Source organism: Gossypium raimondii, chromosome 7 (assembly GCF_025698545.1).
Source record: "Gossypium raimondii isolate GPD5lz chromosome 7, ASM2569854v1, whole genome shotgun sequence".
NCBI lineage: Eukaryota > Viridiplantae > Streptophyta > Magnoliopsida > Malvales > Malvaceae > Gossypium > Gossypium raimondii.
In genome coordinates this window covers 5685716-5693493 of record NC_068571.1, presented here as the reverse complement: position 1 = coordinate 5693493, position 7778 = coordinate 5685716, and positions in this window count along the sequence as shown.

The following is a 7778-nucleotide window of genomic DNA, read 5'->3' as shown; positions in this document are numbered from 1 at the left end:
TAAATGTTTTATATAATAACACTTCAATTCAGTGCCATCATTATTAGAGACGACACCATTAAAAAGGGTGATGTTACTCATTAGTCAGGTACTACTGATTGGTATTATAGAAAACGAATTATTTTTTTATATAACTTTTCTTTCATATTATTTTCGTAATTAATTAATATTTTTTTATATAGAAAAGCGTCATTCCTTCGTCTATATGTGACCTAGTCCCCAGTTTGACCAGACCAACTCCAACAGTTGACCTGAGGCTGAAGGATATTACTTTTCAATTTCGGTTTCAGCGTCATATTTCCTCACCCTCAAAATAAAAATGTCAGATTTCATCTGATATGTTTTCCAGGAAGCAACAAAGAGAGACTGACAAATCAACGAGGCTCAAACACTTTTGCGGGTAAGTAGTTTCTCGTTTATTATTATTATCTTTATTACAAAGTAATTCACAATTTATAATAAGCAAAACATTTGTAAGAAAATTAATTCAAAATTTATTGTTTAAAAATGGATTAATCTATGGTTTTTATATCAAAAACATTGTTATATAAATTAATCTAAAACTATAAACTAGTTGGATGAAACGTTTGATTGGACTGGTAGTGTCCCTTTCATTTCTTCCTCTACTTCTTTGAGAAAAAATGTAAATAACTGTTTTAGTTTTATATTTTAATCATTAAACTTTTTTAAAAAATTACTATATTGTTTCTTGTAACCCCTCAAACCGGGCTTAAATGTTACGGCCCAATCTAAATGATTACATGGGCTATAGAAATGGCAAAAACTTGAGTTGAAAAAATTTAATTTAATCTTTAGAAACGCGTGCTAGTTTTTCCCTTAAATATGATGTTATTAACTATTACTTTGAAAGAAATCTTGTTTATTATTTGTAAAACATTGTAATGATCTTTAGAATTTAAGTCCATTCAATTGAGTTTATGGAAAAACGAATTTTATCAAGTAAATACTAAATCATTTAATCCATGTTAAAAACCCATGCAAAATATCCAATAACCAAAGTTTTCAAAACGAAATATCCCATGCCACAATTCAATAGTTTACCACAAAATAAAATCCTAAATAAAAATAATAAAGTCCATTCAAGTCTCAAATTAAAATATAAGTTCATAACCATGAAAACCATTTTTCCGATATCCTATCCGGTGATCGAATCCGAGTCCTAATCACGAAGGTTATCTGAAACACATGAATAATGTGAGTGAGCTTTAAAAGACTCAGTGTGAGATCAATACAAAATATATTCGCATACATATCAAAATACACATATCATTCATGACATAACATACATCATTAAATTCATGGAATATAACATTGATATTTATGCATGGATATATCGATGCATATTTTATGATGTAGTCTCAATGCACGATTTTAGACCCACGAATGTGATGGGTTCACATTACCTTAAGGCCCAACAACAATATCAAAGGCCAAGCAAATCAAAAGATTTGAGGACGAATCTTTTTGAGGAAAGGGAGAATGATACATGCACGGATGGGGTGAAATTTATTAAATTTCAATCACTAAAGCTGCCAATTTTTAGGCTTGGGAAATAAGCAAACTTGCGATGACTTTTTAGATAGGATCCTGGCATTTTGGGGTTGAGATGTCTCATGGCATTTGAAGATCTATCTTTTAGCTTCGAAACGTATTTTGAATCACTCGATTTTGAGTTTGGGAGCTCAAGTTGTGACCGTTTTAGTGAAGACTTCTCAAACAGAATTTCTGAACAGGATTATGATGAGAATTACGAATTTCGGGCTTTTAGTTCGAGTTTAAATTATATTGGGTTCGAGTTTTAGGCTTAATTTTTGTTATATATGAGCCTAATATTGTATTTATCAGCTCTTATTATTTTTTATCATTTTATTCTGAATTTTTGATATTATTAAGTATTTTAAGTTATCTAGGAGTTTTATGTTAACAAAAAGTTTAGTTTAAAACTACTTCTTATTTAGATTAAATTAGAGTTCTAGTGTACTTAGAGTTTTATTTAGATTTATTTAGCTAGCCTATATATAGGCCTTAGCATTGTACACAATTGATACAATTCATTATTAATCAACTTCTCTTTTTGAGTTTATAAATTTTCTTTGAGTTTTCTTTTTAAGAATTTCTCTTGAGTTTCTTTTAAAAGAGTTTTAACAATCTTTTTAGATTGTGAGGATCATCTTCAAACTTTTTCTTGCCAAGGTTTCTATCTTGGAGGGGAAAATAGAACCGCTTGAAGGGGGTTGTGGATTTTTCATGTTTCTAAGGCTTCTTAGGACTTCTACATGCCACGTTCTATCTTTCTATTTATCTTCTTTATTTACTTCCATATTATTCTAATCTTTGATTTATTTTTTTTATTTTAGTTAGTTATTTTAATTGTTTTAACTGGCTTGGATTCAATTTCGTTTCAGGTTGCGTCAAAATCGAAGTTTCTTTCCAAACGTTTATAGCCACAATTCAAATCTTCAACTTTGACAAACTTTATGATCTGCTTCCACATTCATCCGTCTCATTCTTTATCATTTTAAATTGATGCACATTTTATAAAAATTCCTACTTATCTCCGCTACAGACCAATATCGAGTTCCCCAAAACTTGTCCATCCAAAACACCATTTGTGGACAAGTCACCACTGATTTGCAGATAAACTGCCACTGATAACACTTTTGTGGACAAGCCACCACTGAATTGCAGATATATTACCACTAATATAATTTTGTGGACATGCCACCACTAATTTGCAGGTATATTGCCATTGCTTCCACCTTTACAAAATCTGACCCCAGACATGTGATATGGAAAATTCACTTTTTAACACACATATATAACTTTTTCACTTGTGCATTTAAACATGCTCTCATAATCATATATCACATAATAATCACTTTTAACATGTTAAACAAGCTTTTCACATTAGATCATGGATCACATTTTTATCATACACATATATAAGTCTTGCATGTTTAAATCATCACATATATCACATAATTGATACATCACATATCATGAGAATGAGATCTACACATACATCATAATCACATCAATTATCATGCATTTCATAGAACCACTCAGTTAGAATCACTTACTTGGTATTCATCTTGTTACGTTTTCAACTCTCTTCATGAATATTTAATGTACTTATGATTTATTATAATTAATTTATTAATGTAGTAAAATAACTATATTCCACAAAACAAATAGTAACGATCCCACACCTTGTATTGTAGATCCGATTTGCCTCAATTCTTATTAACAATTTCACTTGATCTATCTCGCAAGACAACCTAACACATAAGTAACATTTATTAGTTAGGATCCTTTGAAAATATTTTATCACTTAAAAGACCGATTACCAATAGTTTCATCAACACTTACCCCACGATCTAAGACTCTCAAAAGGAGGACTTCTAATGCGAAGTTAGGGATCTCCCTTATGATTATTGTTTGGTTCTTCAAGAAGATATGAAATCGTATTAGTACGATAATAAGTAAATAATAAATAAAATATTATGATGTCGTTGTCGAAACCATTTTTTTGTAAAAGGGGTCGACTTTTTATTTAAAAACGAAAATGAAGTCGCCACCAAACCTTTTCATTTAGGTGTGATCGGATCACCTCATAATTTAATCATTTTAATAAAAGTTTAAATTTATTAAAATGATAATTTTTTTCTACAAAATCCAGAAAACAGGTTCAGGAGTCGATTACGCACGAGGAAGGATTAGCACCCTCGATACGCCCAAAATTGGTACCTAGTTGATTACTTAATGTCTTAATGTCGAAAGTTGAAATTTTGAAAAGATTTTAAAATATGATCCCTTTTTATTAATGTTAATTTTAAAAATGCTTGGATTAAATTGAAAGAGAAACAAAGGTCCACTCGTCCCGCGATAACAATATGCCACATCCCGTAAGTTAGGATGCGACATTTGAACCATCGAGAATAAGTTTGTCTTTGATTTTTATTTAAAACTTAGGTATTTTAAATTTAGAAGGATGTTCGGTTGTTTAGATTTAACAAGAAAATCAAAACCTCGTAAGTTAGGGTACGACTTCTCGAATCTCCAAATACGGAACATTGCCTATTTTTTGAATACTTCTTTTTCCTTTTTTTTTTTTTGAATAATAACATAAGTACAATTTAAAACAATAAGTATTTATCTTATGTTTAAACACAATGTATGTGGGTAGAATATTAAATGATATATGATAAATAAATGAAAGAATATTACAATAATAATGATATAATCATGATGATAATTCATATTATAATGATAATAAACAAAATAAATGATTTTAAGAAAAGAAAGAAACATGATAATGACGATAGATATGATTTTTTTTTTTTTAAAAGGAAGCATGACAATGACAATAAATAAACCCAACATCAAATATTGAATATGATAAAATGATCAATAGGATAACGAAAAAGAAATAAAATTACGAACGAAATAAATGAGTAATCTATTTTAAAGTATAAAAGGGTAAAGATATAATAGCAAATAAATAAGTAGATAAATGAGTAAATGGGACGAAAATAACATGAATCAACAAATATTTATGAAGAAAATATTAACCTTACAAATTTTAATATGTATATAGAGAAAATAAAATAATAAATAAATATAACATATAAAATACATAAAGGGTTAAAATTAAACGGTCAAGGATTAGATCGGAATAAAAATGAAATTAAAAGTAAAAATCGTGACAAAATAAGGAAATAAGGACTAAAATATAAGGCGGGAAAGTGCACAGAGGCTAAATATGAAATTATCTCAATTCTTGGGACACGCGCCCTTTCAGAGGACACGGGACTAAATAGAAAACAGTAAAAAAATTCCAGAGTGAAATTTATAAAATATAAAAAGTGCAAATAGCACTAAATTAAAACAACCCAAAAAGGCAGAAGGACCGAAAGAGTAAATAACTCAATTATCAAAAACACGCAGATCCTCCTTGTGTAGATCGGGTCGGTCTGGGTCTTGAGTAAAACTACGTCATTTCAGGGCTTCAGAAGACTGCCCTAAACAATGTCGTATTTGGGGGTATATAAATACACAAAATAAACCAAAAATTCTCATTTTAACCACTTCCTTTTTTAAAAAAAAAATTCAAAACTCTCTCAACTCTCTCCTCTTTTCCCTTCAGCCCCAAGTCCAACCAAACTCTGGTCACCGGACCACCGTGGCGGCCGCCAGTCGCCGGCCACGGTGCCACCATCCACAGTGGCCAAAAAAATAAAAAGGTCATTTTTTTGCTTTTCGAGCCCCGAGCACACAAAAAATCATTTTTCATTGGAAATGACTATTTTTCATTAGAAACGACTAACCTCAGCCCTCTATGACAGCGGAATGCGAAAAATCGGTAAGCTTTCGACTCCCTTTTTTATTTCATTATGCTTGTTTCTAAAAAAATAAAAAATGAAAATGAAAAGAGAAAATGAATAAAAGACCACCTTTGAAAATCTTTCTTTTTCTTCAGTTCCGATTGCTGTGTAAAAAAATACATTGATCTGTTTGTGGCTTTTATAGACAAAAAAAAATACAATATTTTTGCTACTGTTTCTTTTTGCCTCTGTGTCTGTCCTCCTTTTTTGTCTTGCTTGCAGGTATGGAAGCCAGTTGTGTACGGAGGAGCTGACGTTGAGGTACGGAGGTTGACGTGGCAGTGGTGGCACGCGGTGGGCATGCTGATGTGCGGCGTTGGAGGCTAGGGTTTCTGCCTCTTTTTTCTTTTGTTGAAAATGTTTAGTTTTTGGGCCATATTGGGCCACTAGGGTTTTTTGTATTTTGGGTCAAAGATCTGGCAAATTGGGTTGTTTGTAAATGGACATTTGGACTTTGGATTATTTAATTATTTTTATTTTGGCTTTTGTTTCCCTTTTTTATTTCTGATTTTCTTTGTTGGGCTATAACAACCCGATTTTGACCCTAATCGGAATAGTGGTTTCGGGACCACAAATCTGAGTCAGAAAAATATTTTAATATTTTTTTCTGTGTTTATTATGTGTGAATTTATATGTGTGAAAGTTTCGTAAATTAATTTTATTGTTTGAGTGCTTAATTTGAGAATAGGGCTTAATCGCGTAAAATAAAAATTTAGTGGTTATTTTTATAAGGGCCAAATAGTGGTTGTTCTTTTAATATAAAGGTTTCATGTTGCAATTTTGCCATTGAATTAATGAATGGACGGCACTATGTATATATTATATAGTTTTTATAATAATTATAAAGGTTATAATAATAAATAATATATTATAAAGTTATAATAATAAAAACAAACATAAGTAAAAAGCCAATATCATTTTTTTGTTTCTACTAACCGAATGTAAAAGAAAAGAAAAGGGAAAGAACAAGCTAAGGGTTCGGCCATTTTGAATTTTGATTAAGGTTAGTTCTTTGTTCGGAATTTGATAATTTTTTACGTTTTTGAGATCGTTGCTTTGAATACTTCAAAACCCATGTCTTAATTTTGTGAATTGTTGATGATTTTGAAATGTGCCATTGATGAATGCTTGAACTTTGTGATAGTTGATGATGAAAAATGAAAGAAATGTGATAGATTAACATGTTTTGTCTTTGAATTTTTAGTGAATTTGAGAAATTAGAGCTAAATTGTGAAAATGAATTTTTGAGGGATTAAAATGTGAAATAAATGAAATGTGTGGACTTGTATGAAGACAAGGAACATTCGGCCCTAGCTTAGTGTGGGCAAATTTTGTGTATTTTGTGTTTTGTGCAAAAAGGACTAAATTGCAAAAACTGTAAAATGTCAGGGGCAAAATGGTAATTTTCCCATTTATGTATTTTTGGACTTAATTGAATGTTTTGATGAATAAAAAGGTTAAATTTGATTATGTTTAGATCAAGAAACGAAGAAAACGGATTTGGATCGGGGGAAAACGAAAGTAATTGAATAGTTGATCGTGTCCGCTGATATCCGAGGTAAGTCTATTAGCAATTTAAAAGTTATTAAATCAATATTTATACATGTATATCGATTGTATACTTGATGAGCTGTAATTAAATGTTTATAATTTGAAGTATAAGTATGAATTTTATATAAGTATTTGATAGTTTCGAATATACAAGTATAATCTTGTATAAGTTCATGAGTTAAATTATAGGTTTAAATTTTATATAAGTAAAGGTGAGATTCGGATAGGCATATATATATATATGAAAATCTCTTGTAATGAAATTAGGTATGAAATTATACATGTATATGATAGATTCAAAATATATGTAATAGCATGAATAAACTTTGAATTTAGATAAAGGTATGAATATGTATATAATTATATTTATAATTATATACATAATGATCGAATATATATACATATGTGTATATATATATATATATATTTAATTTAGTGGAAGTATGAATGTTGTATATGTATAAATTCTTGGTTTTAATCCAAGGTAAGTATGATTTATACATATATATGTATATTAGGTTCGAAATATATGTATATATATATATATATGTATAAACTCTTAGATTTGATTAAGATATGTAAATTATATTTATATATGTGAGTTGGTAATTATATATATATGTTATATTCAAATGATCGGTATACATACATGTATATGATTTTATAGTGAAATTAGGTATGACAATTATACCAAAGTTACATGAGGTTCGGTTATGCTAATATACAAGTATATATTCTTGTAATGAATTATGTATGTTTATTCATGTAAAGTTCTTGAATAGCATTGAAAGTAGGAAATTATTAGTTGGATTATTAAAAGAT